Source organism: Abrus precatorius, unplaced genomic scaffold (assembly GCF_003935025.1).
Source record: "Abrus precatorius isolate BTA unplaced genomic scaffold, Abrus_2018 Scaffold3, whole genome shotgun sequence".
Lineage (NCBI taxonomy): Eukaryota > Viridiplantae > Streptophyta > Magnoliopsida > Fabales > Fabaceae > Abrus > Abrus precatorius.
Genome location: NW_020874373.1, coordinates 22,645,953 through 22,662,490, shown reverse-complemented (window position 1 = coordinate 22,662,490; position 16,538 = coordinate 22,645,953). Strand labels below are relative to the sequence as shown.

Sequence of the window (16,538 nt, the reverse complement as noted above, 5' to 3'; positions counted from 1 at the left end):
GTGCCATTGAAAAACATGTTCCGTTGCCTTTCCCGAGCAGACCAGCAGCAGCAAGAAAAAAACCAGAGTCGGACAATGAGTTGCTGGACATGTTCAGCAGAATAGAAGTAAATATTCCCCTCCTTGACGCCATCCGACAAGTTCCAAAATATGCAAAGTTCCCTCCTTGAAGCTAAAGGGCAATGAGAGAGTGAGCATGGGAAGAAATGGCTCTGCACTCCTCTAGAATAAAAATGTGTCTGCAATCATTCCACAAAACTTGCTCCCTAAGTTGCCACAAAAGTGCAAGGATCCAGGAACTTTCACCATCCCTTGCACTATTGGAGAGGAAGTTTTTACAAATGCTATGCTGGATTTAGGTGCTTCAATTAATGTTATGCCTGCATCTGTTTTTAGATCCTTGCAGATTGGAGATTTGATTCCTACAGGAATTGTAGTCCAGCTAGCAAACAAGAGCACTGTGCAGCTGATGAGAATCAAGGAAGGCCCATTGAAGACAAAGACTTGAAGGCATTGGAAGAGCTTCAAGGACCAATGACAAGGGCAAGGGCAAAAAGAATAAATGAAGACTTAGAAAAGATTGTTGCTGTCTTATTTGAAAGGGAGCTCAATTTAGAGTTAGAAAAGTCCAAGATAATCAATTACATATGCTTAGAGGATTTGAACTCTAACGAGTTTTATTAGGATTTAATTATTATGTTTAGTTTATTTATTTTAATATTAGTCATTACTTATTTTGAGTTTTTATTTAGGATAAAATCTTGTTATTTTATTTAGTCTATTTGAATTTAGGCTTGTTGGTACAAGAAGCCCATTAGGGTTTGCGTTAATATTAGTTTACAAGCATTAGACATATATAAGCTCTTGTAAACACACTTTTAATTAGTTTTGAATATAATTTGAGATTGAACACTCTTGTGAGAGCGTGTGACTCTAGGTTCTTGAGTGAGCCAATTTTCTTTGATCTTGCCAAAACTCTTGTGGCGATCGTTCCTTGGCTTATCAATCTTGCGATTGTGGCGCCATTTTCCATCTCTATTCTATTTTTACTTCTTATTAATTTTCTTCTTATTTCAATTCTTATTTGTGCCGTAATAATTTCATTTTTATTGTGTGAAATCCAATTCAAGATCGTTTAATTCGGCAACACGGTTTGTGGTTGTCATCAATTGGTATCAAGAGCTTTGATTAGAATTGGATTGAAAAGTACTATTCATCACACGTTGCTCATTGGAAAAAAAAAAGAAAAAAAAATATACTACAAAAAAAAATTGCAACATAGAAAAGTGTGTTTTTGATCTATTTCTTCCAATCTTTCACTTATTTTGCTTGATTCCATACAAAAAAATAAAAAAAATAGTAGTTGTTTAACGTTATATAATCTTCTTTAAATTCTCCAATTTTGTCTTATTTGCAATCTATTTTTGAGTGTGCTTATTTCTTATTTAGTTTTTTTTTTCTATTGTCTTGTTGACTTCCTTAGTTTTGTCTTAGAGTTTTCTTTTGTTGGCTTCACTTGAGTCTCATTGATTGATTGTCTCTTGGTTTTGGTTAATTATGTGGATTGGATGTTGACTTCCTTAAGAACTCTTGAGAGCATTTGAGGGGAAAAAGGCAAGAGAGAAATCCTTACACAAAAGCCAATTTAGAGTGAAACACGAGTGAATATCTACTGAGTGAAAACACTTAGCGAGTGGAGAGAACCTTTTCTTTTTGCATTAACTTTTATTGTTTTGTAGAATGTCTCAAGAAGGAGGATCAAGTAGAGAGAGCACTCCTGCCTCACAAATTGAAAGACTTGCTCAAAGATTTGAAAACATGTTTGAAAGGCAAAATGAAGCAATAAGGAATGTTCAAGAGGCGTTGGCAAATAATGTAAGAAGGCGGTCACGTGATCATTTTTCACATGCCCATGGAGACTCTAGTAATTCTTCAAGAGAAAGAAGAAGAAATAGGAGAGATGATGAAGAAAGTAGGTATGATAGGTGGAGAGATAATAGAGAGAGGAGGAATCAAAGAAGAAGAAGAGAAGATGTAAGAATAAGAGAAAATGAAAGAATTGGTGGAGTTAAAATAAAAATTCCTAGTTTTCATGGAAGGAATGATGTTGAAGCATACTTAGAGTGGGAATTGAAGATAGAGCAAGTATTCTCATGCCATGATTATAGTGAAGAAAAGAAAGTAAAGGTGGCCTCCCTAGAGTTTTATGACTACGCGTTGGTGTGGTGGGATCAAATTCAAAGGGACCGAAGGAGATATGATGAGGAGCCTGTAGATACATGGACTGAAATGAAGAACCTAATGCGTAGGAGATTTGTTCCTACATACTACAATAAAGAGCTTCATACAAAGCTTCAAGGTTTGAGGCAAGGTGGCAAAAGTGTTGATGACTATTATAAAGAAATGGAAGTTGACATGATACGAGCTAATGTATTTGAAGAAAGAAAAGCAACAATGGCTCGTTTCTTAAATGGGTTGAACCATGACATCCGTGACATAGTGGAACTTCATCCCTATGTGGAACTTGAAGATTTGGTTCACCAAGCTATTAAAGTAGAAGCACAACTAAAGAGAAAGGGTACTTTGAGGAAGAATGTCTCTTCTTACAACTCAAAAGGGTGGAAGGAAGAAGTAAAGAAGGAGGAAATATCAATTAAGGATACAATTGTGCAAAGTGGTAAACCTTCCTCTAAAACTTCTTTTAATTCTACTAATACTTCTGCTTCTCCTACTTCTCAGCATAGAGCAATCAAATGCTTCAAATGTCTTGGAAAGGGTCATATTGCATCCCAATGTCCAAACAAGAAAACCATGATTTTGAGAGAGAATGGTGAGATCTCAAGTGATAGTTCATCTCAATCATCACATGCTTCAAGTGAAAAGGATAGTGAGTTTGAAGCTTTATGCCACGAGGGAGATTTGCTTATGGTAAGACGTCTCTTGGGTAGTTTAGCTAAGGAGGATGATACCACACAAAGAGAAAATATTTTTCATTCAAGATGTTTGGTACTTGGAAAGGTTTGTTCTCTTATTGTTGATGGTGGTAGTTGTACCAATGTGGCTAGTATTCGACTTATTGAGAAATTGAATTTTACTACTACTCCTCACCCCAAGCCTTATAAGCTACAATGGTTGAGTGATGAAGGGGAGTTGGTTGTTAATAGGCAAGTTTTAATTACTTTTTCTATTGGCAAGTATAAAGATGAAGTCTTGTGTGATGTAGTGCCTATGGAAGCAAGTCATATACTCTTAGGGAGACCTTGGCAGTTTGACAAGAAAGCTATTCATGATGGTCATTCCAACAAGTTCACATTTATACATAAAGGGAGCACAATCACTCTAGTGCCCATGACTCCTAGTCAAGTGTGTGATGATCAAATAGTCATGAGGTTGAGAAGAGAGCAAGAGAGAAAAGATGAAAAGAAAAAGAGTGAGTTTGAGGGGAACCTTAAAAAGAAAGGAGAAAAAGTGAAGACACTTACAAGTGAGGAATATGAGAGTGAAGAGAAAGGTGAAACACTTACAAGTGAGAAATATGAGAGTAAAAAGAAAGGTGAAGAAAAAAACCAATATGAAAGGAGAGAAAATTTGTTTGTGAGAGAAAAAGAAGTAAAGAAAGTTTTGTTGGCCTCTCGGCCTATGTGCTTACCTCTATATAAAGAAAGTCCTCATAATAAATTTATGGATTCCTTTGCTAACGATATTTTGCCTAGTAGTGTTTTCTCTCTTCTACAGGATTTTGAAGATGTCTTCCCTAAAGAAGTATCTTACTGCCTACCTCCAATTAGAAAAATAAAACATCAAATTGAAAAGAAAGTGGGGCAACAAGCAAAGTATATCAATAAGGGAAGGAAGAAAGTAGAATTTGAACCTGGAGATTCGGTTTGGATACATATGTGCAGAAAAAAAGTTTCCCATGCAAGGAAATGCAAGGCTTCAAACAAGAGGGGATGAATTATTTCAAATCTTAAAGAGGATTAGAGATAATACATACAAAGTGGACTTATTAGGTAAGTATGGTGTTAATGCTACTTTTAATGTATTTGATTTATCTCTCGTTGATGTAGCTAATAAAGAGTCAAATTTGAGGACAAATTTTCTTGAAGAAAGAGGGATTGATGAGAATCAAGGAAGGCCCATTGAAGACAAAGACTTGAAGGCATTGGAAGAGCTTCAAGGACCAATGACAAGGGCAAGGGCAAAAAGAATAAATGAAGACTTAGAAAAGATTGTTGCTGTCTTATTTGAAAGGGAGCTCAATTTAGAGTTAGAAAAGTCCAAGATAATCAATTACATATGCTTAGAGGATTTGAACTCTAACGAGTTTTATTAGGATTTAATTATTATGTTTAGTTTATTTATTTTAATATTAGTCATTACTTATTTTGAGTTTTTATTTAGGATAAAATCTTGTTATTTTATTTAGTCTATTTGAATTTAGGCTTGTTGGTACAAGAAGCCCATTAGGGTTTGCGTTAGTATTAGTTTACAAGCATTAGGCATATATAAGCTCTTGTAAACACACTTTTAATTAGTTTTGAATATAATTTGAGATTGAACACTCTTGTGAGAGCGTGTGACTCTAGGTTCTTGAGTGAGCCAATTTTCTTTGATCTTATCAAGAGGCCAAAACTCTTGTGGCGATCGTTCCTTGGCTTATCAATCTTGCGATTGTGGCGCCATTTTCCATCTCTATTCTATTTTTACTTCTTATTTCAATTCTTATTTGTGCAGTAATAATTTCATTTTTATTGTGTGAAATCCAATTCAAGATCGTTTAATTCGGCAACACGGTTTGTGGTTGTCATCAGCAGCCACTTGGTGTCGTAGAAGATGTTCTTGTCAAAGTTGAGGACCTCCTTTTCCCTGCTGATTTTTATATTCTAGAGATAGAGGATGACCTGCCCAGCCATGCTACATTGATCCTTGGGAGACCATTCTTGAGGACGGCGCGAATAAATATAGATGTGCATGCAGGGACCCTTTCTATGGAGTTTGGTGACAAATTGGTGCAGTTCAACATTTTTGAGGCAATGAGACACCCAACAGAAAACCATTCTGTTTTCAGTTTGGATGTTATTGATTTACTTGTTGATGATTGTACAAATTTAGATGATTTGTTTGCTGATTCCTCAGACCTTACTGACCCATCATGTGCTTGTGATGATTCTTCTATGTGTGCTGTTTGTAGTGTTGATGTTACAGGTGCAGCAGATATGGTTACACCAGTAGATGATTCACTACCAGTAGTTGATCTAGCTCCATCTCCATCAATAGAGCTTAAGCCTTTACCTGCACATCTGAAGTATGCTTACCTAGAGGACAACTAGCGACTTCCTGTCATTATAGCTCGGGATCTCAAATATGATCAAGAGGAGAGATTACTGTAGGTCTTCAGAGATCATAGGAAGGCCATTGGTTGGACCCTTGCTGATCTTCCTGGAATTAGTCCTGCCATTTGTATGCACCGAATTTTATTGGAGGATGAGTTTTGACCTGTGAGACAGCCACAGAGGCGACTCAACCCTACTATTCTAGATGTTGTGAAGAAGGAGGTCACAAAGCTACTAGTAGCAGGTATTATTTATCCTATTTCTAACAGTAAGTGGGTTAGTCCTGTGCAGGTGGTCCCAAAGAAGACTGGGATGACTGTGGTGAAAAACCAGGATGATGAGTTGGTTCCAACTAGAGTTCAAAACAGTTGGCGAGTTTGCGTAGATTACATGAGACTTAACCGGGCAACTCGCAAGGATCATTTCCCTCTTCCATTCATCGATCAGGTATTGGAAAGGCTGGCAGGTAAATCCCATTACTGCTTTTTAGATGGATTTTCTGGGTACATGCAGGTTCATATTGCACCGGAGGACCAGCACAAGACCACATTCACCTGCCCATTTGGCACATTTGCTTACACTAGGATGCCATTTGGCTTGTGCAACGCTCCGGACACCTTTCAGAGGTGTATGGTTAGTATATTTTCTGACCTTTTGGAGAGTTGCATGGAGGTGTTTATGGATGATTTTACTGTCTATGGTTCTTCATTTGATGCATGCCTAGAGAATTTATCTAAGGTGTTACATAGGTGCATCCAAACTAACCTTGTGTTAAATTTTGAAAAGTGTCATTTTTTGGTCACACAGGGTATAGTCTTGGGTCACTTAGTCTCCAGTCAGGGTATTCAGGTTGATAAGGCTAAAATTGATATCATTGCTTCTCTACCTTACCCCACTTCTGTGAGAGAAGTGTGTTCCTTTCTTGGACATGCAGGTTTTTACAGGAGGTTTATACAGGACTTCAGCAAGATTGCATTACCATTGTCTAAGCTGCTGCAAAAGGAAGTAGAGTTTGTTTTTTATGAGCCCTGTCAGCTAGCTTTTCAGGAGCTGAAGAGGCGGCTGACCACCACACCCATTGTTCAGCCACCTGATTGGGAGCTTCCTTTTGAGCTCATGTGCGACGCATCCAACTTTGCACTTGGAGCTGTTTTAGCTCAGCGGGTTGGGAGACTTTCTCATGTTATGGCCTATGCTTCTCGCACGTTGGATGCAGCTCAAGTTAATTACACCACTACTGAGAAAGAGCTTCTAGCTATTGTATTTGCCTTAGATAAATTTCGTTCATATTTGCTAGGCTCTATGATTATTGTGTTTTCTGACCATGCAGCTTTGAAATTCTTGTTGAAGAAGCCCGATGCTAAACCTAGATTGATCAGGTGGATGCTTCTCCTTCAAGAGTTTGATGTTGAGATCAGAGATAGGAGTGGTGCAGAGAACTTGGTAGCAGACCACTTGAGTAGGATTGAGGGAGGGAATGTTAATCCCTTTCCTATTAGAGATGATTTTCCTGAGGAGCAGTTGATGCAGTTGCATGATATTACTCCTTGGTTTGCTGATATTGTGAATTACTTGGTTACAGGTGTCTTTCCTCCAGATGCATCTAGAGCACAGATAGCCAAACTGAAAAGTGAGGCTAAATATTATGTTTGGGATGACCCTTATTTGTGGAGATTTTGCAGTGACCAGGTAATCCGCAGGTGCATTCCAGATCAGGAGATCCATTCTGTGCTTCAGTTTTGTCATAGTTCACCTGTAGGAGGACATTATGGATCATACAGGACAGCTAGGAAGGTGTTGGAGAGTGGGTTTTACTGGCCTACCATTTTCAGAGATGCACATCAGATCTCTAGCACTTGTGAGCAGTGTGAAAGAGCAGGGACGACCATTACACACAGGCATGAGATGCCCCAGCAACCGATCATTTTCTGTGAGGTTTTTGATGTTTGGGGTATTGATTTTATGGGTCCATTCCCTGCATCTTTTGGTTACACATTCATTTTACTAGCTGTTGATTATGTTTCTAAATGGGTGGAGGCTAAGGCCACCAAAACTAATGATTCCAAAGTTGTTGTGGATTTTGTTAGATCCAACATTTTTTGCAGATTCGGTGTGCCTAAAGCCATTATCAGTGACAGGGGAAGCCACTTCTACAATAGGGGCATGCAGACTTTGCTTCATAAGTATGGGGTTGTGCATAGAGTGTCTACAGCTTATCATCCCCAAACTAATGGGCAGGCTGAGGTTTTTAATAGGGAAATCAAGCAGATTTTGCAGAAGATAGTCCACCCCAATAGAAAGGATTGGAGCAAATTTTTGGAGGATGCTCTTTGGGCCCATAGTACGGCTTACTGGACACCGATTGGGATGTCCCCTTACAGGATTGTGTTTGGTAAAGCATGTCATCTGCCCGTTGAGATCGAGCATAGAGCATATTGGGCGGTTAGACATTGTAACTTAGAGTTTGAACAAGCAGGTATGGAAAGGAAGCTTCAATTACAACAACTTGAGGAGCTTCGCTTGGAGGCCTATGAGAGCTCGAAGATCTATAAAGAAAAAGTCAAACATTTTCATGATAGAAATATTTTGAGAAAGGAGTTCAAAGTGGGCCAACAAGTGCTTTTGTTCAATTCTCGCCTAAAACTTATAGCCGATAAACTTAGATCTAGATGGGATGGTCCTTTTGTTATTACTAATGTGTTTTCCCATGGTGCAGTTGAGATTAAGAATGAAGTTACCGGTAGCATTTTCAAGGTCAATGGACATCAACTCAAGGAATTTCATCAAAGTCCAAAGTTGGAGGAGAAAAATGTAGAAAGCATAGCCTTGGAAGCACCAACCCTTGGACCTTGAGGGAGTTCTTTCCCCATTCTGTATTCTTTGAAATTGTCTTTGTTGTGTTGCTGCATTGAGGGCAATGTGATTTTTAGTGTGGGGGGAGTTGCATGCATATTGTGTTGCTATTTTCTGTTTTCGTTTTTCTGGTTTGCTGTTTTTGTTTTCTGTTCTGCTGTTTCTGTTTTCATTTTTCATTTTCTGCTGTTTTTGTTTTGCTGTTTTCTATTTTCATTTTTTCTGCTGGGCTGATTTCTACAGATTTCATTTTCTGTTCTGCAGTTTTTGTTTTCGTTTTCTGCTGCAGTTTTCATTTTCTGTTGCAGATTTCATTTTTCTGCTGCTGTTTATAATTCTATTTTCAGTTTTTCTGCTGTTTTGGAGTATGAATTCTGCATGTTTTTGTGCCTCTACTTTTCTGTTTTGATGATGTTTTGTTGGAGTAGTTACACAAATTTTCATTCTTTCCTTTTAATTTCTAGATATAGGAATTGTGAAAGTTGTTACACCATTTTTAGTTGATAGGTTGCAATACTTGATATGAGTCATTTTTACATTTTTAGTTGAGCAAGTTACTTGAAAAAGGATGAGTTTGATTCATTAATGATAGAATATGAACCTTGTGAGAATTTTGAGCATATTTTACTTCTTTCTTGTGTGATTTCACTCATGTTGCTAGATTACCTTTGGTTTTGCCTTGTATCTTTTTGAAGCTTCTTGTCACATGCATTATTGATATGATTTAGGCCTTCTTTCAAAATGTAGCCACTTTGCCAAATTGACTTACCTCGCATTAATTCCACTTGTTTACCCCCTTTGAGCCTTTATAACCCTTCCTTGACTTTAGCTCATTATGAACTATAAAAAAAAAATAAAAAAAATTAAATAACCATGATGTTCCATAACCTTAGGGATTAAAGGACCTTTGGAATTGTTTTGGGAATGGGTCTTTAATAAGTGTGGGGGTACTTCTAGGGAATGCTTATTCTAAATTGTGGATATTGATGTTGAGTTGTTTGGTATTAAGTGAAAAAAAAAAATGTGTTGCAAGACATAGGATTTAGGAGATGTTTCAAGGGGTAATCCCTTTGCTTATTTGAACTTATTCCTCATTGCTCCTCTTTTCTCTTTGGTTGTTTAGCCTTAATATCTTTCTCACCTAACCTTTACCTTGGCCACATTACAAGCTAAATAAAAGTCCTTTTGATCTTTAATTGCATGTGTTTCAAGTTGTGGAAATTAGAAGCTTGTCAAAACTTAAGTGTGCTAGTTTTCATGTTGTGATTGAGTGTAAACACTAGCCGAATTTTTTTTTTTTTTGAGAGTTAAGAGCTATATACTACCTTGTGAGGTTCTATCATTGTTGAATCTTTCTTTATTTTGACTTGTCTTCTTGCTTACTCTTAATGTCATTTGTGTCTCATAGATTGTTTGTTGCCTTGATTCTAGAAGTGTTTGTTCTCTTTCTTTATTCTTTGCATTGGAAATTCATTAGAAAGTTTTGAGAATTTTTGTAAGTTTTGCCCCGGAGTGCAAAGGATTAAGTGTGGGGGTATTTGATAGTCATATTTTAATACATCTTTCTCTCTATGTTTTCGATTTAATTGAGTCTTTTTAGTATATTATTTTGATGTGTTAGTTTAGATTTGTGTTGGTAAGTCATTTAGGATTTAAATTTAAATCTTTCTTAATTCCCGCCATAAATTCTTGTTTTGACACAGTTTCTTGAAAAGACCATATCTGGAGCTACACTACTCGGAATTGGACAAAATTTATGTCCCTGGAAAGATAAGAGAGAGATCTACAACTTCTCTGTTGCGAGAAAATCCCAGTTCGAACATCTTCAGGCCCAAAATGGCGTCACAATGTTGCGGTCCTGCAATGAATTTTTCAGAATTTGGTTTTATTGTTGACATTACCTAATTAGGGTTTTAGGAACCTCGTTAGGAAGCTGGGCCTTAATTAAGCCCAATTATTTTGTCTTTAAATAGGGTTTATGATTTCGCGTGGGGATATTCTTCCCTCTTTTTTTTGCCTTAATTTTCAGAATTTTAAATAAAAGCTTTCGTAAGGATTCCTCTCGTCTCCCTCTCTTTTATTTTCGGAAACTTCATCCCCTTCTCTAATTGGTCGAGCAACATGATTATGAAGCAAGGCTAATTCATCAACCGGTTCAAGGTTTCAAAAACTACATTGCATTCGAGTTTCAAAATAGGTTTTATCGAAGTCCTCCTTTCCTTCCTCTTTTCTAATTAGGTTATTACGTTTTTCATGATATGGAATTTTTGTTGCATCCTAAATAGAAAGAATAGGTTAATTTCAGATTTGAATTAATTGGATTCACCTAATTTAATCAATCAATTGTTCTAAATTTTGTTAAAGCATTGGGTTTGCGATTGCAGTTCTTGTTTTGATGGAATTCATAATCTAGATTTAGATTTTAGGGTTGTTGATGCGCATTGAATTAGTGTGATTAGAAATTCGTTGGGATCATATTTGTGTGAACGACGAGAATTGCATTGTAGGGATTGAGATCTTGAATTGGTTGAATTTCATAATCCTTAATTTTTGTTTTTGTTATTTTGTCGTTTAAATTCAAAACAAATCCTCCCCCAATCTAATTTGAAATTGCATGATGGAACTAAAAATAAAATGCATTTTATGTCCTTGAGAGATGACCTAGGTTTGCTTTTTGTATTGCACAGATTTTTGAGAAAATCTAGCTTGTTTGATACCATTGCGACGTGGTTATCAGGTACCATACTATTCCCATTGCTCATGAACTTGATCAATCGTAGTTTGTCCCTTGCTTGTACCAAGCTTACACTACGCCAAAATGGAGATTTGAGAGCGGTTCCGTTTTGAATTAGAGAGCATTTAAAACTGCTCTAAAATCTTGCGCTATCTGATGTATTATATTTAAGAGAACAGTTAAAGAACTATTATCAGATGTTAAGATTAGAGAGTGGTTCCAGGCGGAACCGCTCTCCAAAGTATAGGTGTAACATTTGAGAGCGATTCTGCGTGGAACCTCTCTCCAAAATATAAATTTAAACCGCGAAATTTGAAATTGATTTCTTTGTGAGTTTTCTGTTGCAAAATAAAAATTTATTATTATGTTTAAATCAAAATTTAGAATTAATTTCTTTGTGAGTTTTCTTCATTTTTATCACAAATCAAAATTGAATCTTGAGTTTATATATTTGGTGTTAACCAAGCAGTCCACATCTGCATGAACGAAACACAAGTAAGCAAAGAAAAAAGAGAACAAATTAATAGGATAATTTTTAACATTAATAGAGAGAAAAAGAAAGAAAGAGAGAATAGATGATTCACCGTTAATAAAGATAAGAAGAAAGAGAGAATAAAGAAATACATATAGATGTGAAAAAAAACTAATTTGTTAGCGTAAAGAAGATGAAAAGAGCATACTAACACAGAATGAAAAGGTACTTACATATGAAAAAAAAACTAATTTGTTAGCAAGAGAAGACGAAAAGAGCAGACTAACAAAGAAGATGAAAAAAATATAAGAGAGCAGGGAAGAAACTTATAGTGAAAGAGACCAACTTTGTTAGTTATGAAGAAGAAATGCGTTGAGCGTATTCATTTATAAATGACTTTAATAACATTAGAGAGCGGTTCTTTATTAACCGCTCTCCAAGAATGAGATTAGAGAGCGATTCTTTATTAATCGCTCTCTAATGTGTGACTTTAAAGAGCAGTTAATAGAGAACCGCTCTCAGAAGTATAGTTCTGAGAGCGGTTAACAAAGAACCACTCTCAGAAGTATAGATCTGAGAGTGGTTAATAAAGAACCGCTCTCAAAAGTATAGATCCGAGAGAGGTTCTCTATTAATCGCTCTCAGAAGTATAGATTTGAGAGCAGTTAATAGAGAACCGCTCTCTAAATTTATAATTACAAAACAATTTTTATTAACCGCTATCTAAGTTAGCGCTTCAAAAGCTCATTTCTGGCGTAGTGTTAGTTTAACCATTTGTGTAACTATTATTATTCATTTTGGTACATTATGGGTAATTTTTTTTTGTAACCCATCACTCTTACTTCAAGAGAGTCATAATAGTGCACATCAAGTATTTTTATGGTATCTTATTTTAAGAGAAAGATTTATCATCATGGTTTGTCTTTCTTCTTCTAAGTTCCATCTAGAGCCTTAACTTGCAAAATTCATAACTAATTAAATTCAAACTAAAAAAGTTATGAAATAAGTTTTGTTATTTTCCTTTTAATGTCTAGTTTCATATATAAATAGAAACATAAATCAACTAGCTAATATATAAGTTAGGTACCTCAACCTCCATTAAGAGATCACTAACATTAATTTCTAAAACTCAATACAATAAATAATTCAAATTTAATTCATTTTAACTCTAAATTAAGTGAAACCAATTTGTATTTACTCTTAAAATAGTCATTTATTTAAATTAAATCAATATAAAATTTATCTAAAAAAATACGCTTAATACTTTTCACAATTACAATTAGGTCCCTATGTTTTACAAAAATTACTAACAAGTCCATCCTAGTCATCGAACTTCTAGAGTTTTTCTAGGGTACATTTGTCCTAATCCTATTGGTAAATGTGTCATTTTTATTATTTAAAAGAGTTTAAGTTTTATTTGTGACACCCTTGATGTTTTTTTTAGAAATACATAATGACGTATAACCAGACAAAAAAATAAGATAAATTCCATTCAAAATATGTCATATAAAAATAAAAAATGAAAAATTTCTTATGAATAAGTCCATTCACAAAATTTTACAGAGATGTTAAAAGGATAAAAATAAACTATTCCTTAATAATCACATTTACAACGAAATGTTAGAGAAATATACATGTAAAGATTTTCATGTGTATACAAAGTTTAATATTTATAGACTATTGTTATAACACATAATTATAATTTCAAAATAAACCAAGTCTTAAGAGCAGTTACTTTTCACATCCAAAACACTAAGGGTTTAGTCCTAGTCATCATTACCATGTCAACCCTTTATCTCAGCCAACTCTTTAGGAGTTAGATCCTCATCTTCTCCAAGATCTCTGGAGTGAGCCTCAACCTCAATACACGTAATTCGCTCAACAGTTAACTGAGTTGGTCTTCCATATAGATTGTGATCTAGGAAGCTATACAAATAGCTCACAGTTGTTGGATTCCTTACTGCCCCTCTATAAACATCAATAGAAAGGAAGTGACGGATCCTATTGTTTACAAAAAAATCTAAAGGTACACTTGATGTAACATATTTTAGGATTATATTTATAGTTTTATTTTGATTTATACATACTTTACTATGCTTTGTTTTTAGGGTTTTTACCATTTTCTACTTATTTGAATAAATTGGGCTTGTTACAAATAAATGTTTTAATTTCGTATTTTCAGTTATTCTGGCCTCTGACTACTTTTTTAGCAATAACTTTTTTTACAGATATATTTTTTGGCTGATTCTAGCTGCATTGGATTCGACACATTTAGGCTTCAAAATGCATATATGGATTGCTGGATTTGAAGTTGTTTTTTTTTTTTTTATGATTTTTCAAAGTTGAGATAGATTTGCTAAATATTGTTGCAAGATTGCATTTGGACCCTTTGTTATTGGATAATTGTATTTGGGCTTATAGTTATAATTAAGATCCAAATTTTGGCCATTTAGTTATCCTAATCAGAGCCTATTAATAAACTACTAAGGTTCTGAATTAGGAGAGATTAGACACTTTGAACTTTTGAGATTTGGCCGAAATAAGAATCCTTTGTAACACCCAATTACAAGACTACTACCCATTGATGAATCCACATTTTATTTGATTTTTACTTGTCTTTTCAGTGTTCTTTAATAGAAAAAGTAGACTTAGAGAATGTAAATAAAATAGAAACATCATCTTGGTCAAATATCATAGGTTTCTTAATTTTTGGTTAATTTACATTGATTAACATAGATATAATTTGCAATTTTGATCATTTGAATAATTGTGTAGGAATTTCTGGACTTATTCCATGAATTTTTAGCATTTAAGAAAGTTTGAGTTGAAAGTGACCACTTTGGATTCCATAGTGGACACTACAGCAAGCTAGATCCAGAAGGGCAGACCAAAGTGATCACTCTGATTCCATAGTACACACTACAGAGACCCCAGTTTGAAGAGGTGATGTGCATAGCTACTTTGGTCCCCTAGGGCAGACCAAAGTGATCACTCTGATTCCAAAGTGAACACTTCAGAGAAGGCCAAAGTCACCCAGACCTGCACGTAATTACTATGACTCATAGTAGACACTCCAGAAAGGGTCAATGATGAATCCATATTTTTACTAGTATTTTACTATAGTTTTAATCCATTTGATAAGGAAAATGTGTGGAAAAAGTACAACAAAATCATAAAAATAGAATGATTGAAGAATTTTTTTAAATACATAGTTAGTTTAGCATTTATGAATTTTCTGTGTAGACATTAATAAGTGAAGTGTGTTTTTGTAGAAAATTCTGAGCAAAGACCATGATGCTGGTAGATCAATAGAGAAATAGCAGAAAAGTAGCAAGTCTGGACTCAGAACATCGCTCATGGAGGTTAAACTGCGCGTGGTTACTCTTGCCAGCGAAAGTGAGTGATTCATAGCTTAAATGAGAAGTTGAGTGTGGGTGTGATCACTGTTATCATTGAAAGTGAACGTTCCAGAGAGGTTCAATCTCAGCAGAGTTGTGCGTTGTCACTCTCCCCAACAAAAGTGAACGTTCCAGAAAAGAAAGAATTTCAGCAAGCTCTGCGTGGTCACTATTACTGGCGAAAGTGAACGTTCCAGAGAGGCAAAATATCAGGAAAGCTCCGCGTAACCACTATTGTCATCGAAAGTGATCATTCCAGAGAGCCTTCAACTTGGCAAGTTGCGCGTAGTCACTTTTATTCATAAGAGTGATCACGCGCAACCACTTGAACTCTGCGTTGACACTTTTATCAGCAAGAGTGATGGTTCCAGAGAGCTCTCAATTCAGCAAAGTTGCACGTGGCCACTTTTTCTCATAAAAGTGTTAACGCGTAACCAACTAACCTTCTGCGTAGCTACTATTTTTTAGGAAAGTGATAATGTGCAAATCTGGGAATCTTTATAAATACCATAAGCGCTCAGATTTTTGGGGATTCAGTTTTATTTTCTGTTTTTCTGTTAGATTGTCGTTGAGAGAGATTGAGAGAGAAGACTGGGGTCAAGTTTCGAAGCTTCCACAAAGAGGAATCGGATTGGAGCTCTCGGTCATGGCTTCTTGGAGTTTTTCTCCTTCTTCTTCTTCTTGCTCTTTCTCTTCTCCCATGTCTGAGTAGTTTTCTTGTAGTTAGGGGTTTATGGAACTCGAATTGATGTATTGATTTGATTCTTGCTTCTGAAATTTGAGTATTTGGATTAATTGAGTTGTTAATCCTGCACTTTTACATACTCTTTGAATGGAAACTCATTTGGTTAACCTTAGAGGAACATTTGCCAATGGGAATTGGAGTTGATTCTCTGATCTGAATTAACAACCAGAATTAGGGGTTTCTTAGGGATAAGTACACTTAATTCTGCAATCCTAATGTTACAAGTCATAATGCAACATGAAATTGAACTTCACCTAAGGGATTAGGGTGGTTTAGTTACTTGTTAGGGTCAATGAGTTTAGGAATTAACCTTTGGCTATTAAAATGCGAAACTGATTGTTAATTAACCAAGTTCTTGAATTTTCAGAAGCATAATTGAATTAATATTGACATTCTTGTGAAGTAAATTTCTAACTACCTTTCAATCCATTTCTAATCTCACATTGCATTCATTGATCTGTTTTTTGCACGTTCTCCTTTACTCTTAATTGCTTTGGTTTATTGTTTTTGTATGTTACAACTCTTCTTCCAAATTCGTATGGCTCAAATGGTTACAATTTTGTGAATTGATACTTGAAATTTAAATTCTCTGTGGAGACGATATCCTGTTCTTAAAAATTACTCATTACTTGCTACAATCCTAGTGCAGTCAACAACATAGTGATCTGCGCGTAATCACTATAAAACCATAGTAGCTACTATGGGAGTGCTGCGCATCATCACTATGAACTATAGTAACTATTGTGGGCAAAAATCTCTGCACTATAAATAGAACTTTAGAAATTAGGGTACGGAGCTTTTACACACTTTTAGCTTCTTTTACCATTTTGGGGAACACTTTTAGAGCTTAGGTTATCCTTGGGTGACAGCTAAGGACCAATCCTAGGGTTTGATTCACATTTCTTCTTCACTTTCCTTTAATTTTTGCATTGATGTCATTGATTTCCCTTTATTTTCATCTTAAATTTGTAAGACCCATCCTCATAGAGGGTTAAGCTTTCTT

At 35.5% G+C, this 16,538-nt stretch overlaps 1 pseudogene; it reads left to right on the top strand.

The window, feature by feature from the left end:
• Positions 1-6,701, top strand: part of LOC113862346 — a 93,906-nt pseudogene extending 87,205 nt beyond the window's left edge.
• The last annotated feature ends 9,837 nt before the right edge of the window (positions 6,702-16,538 follow it).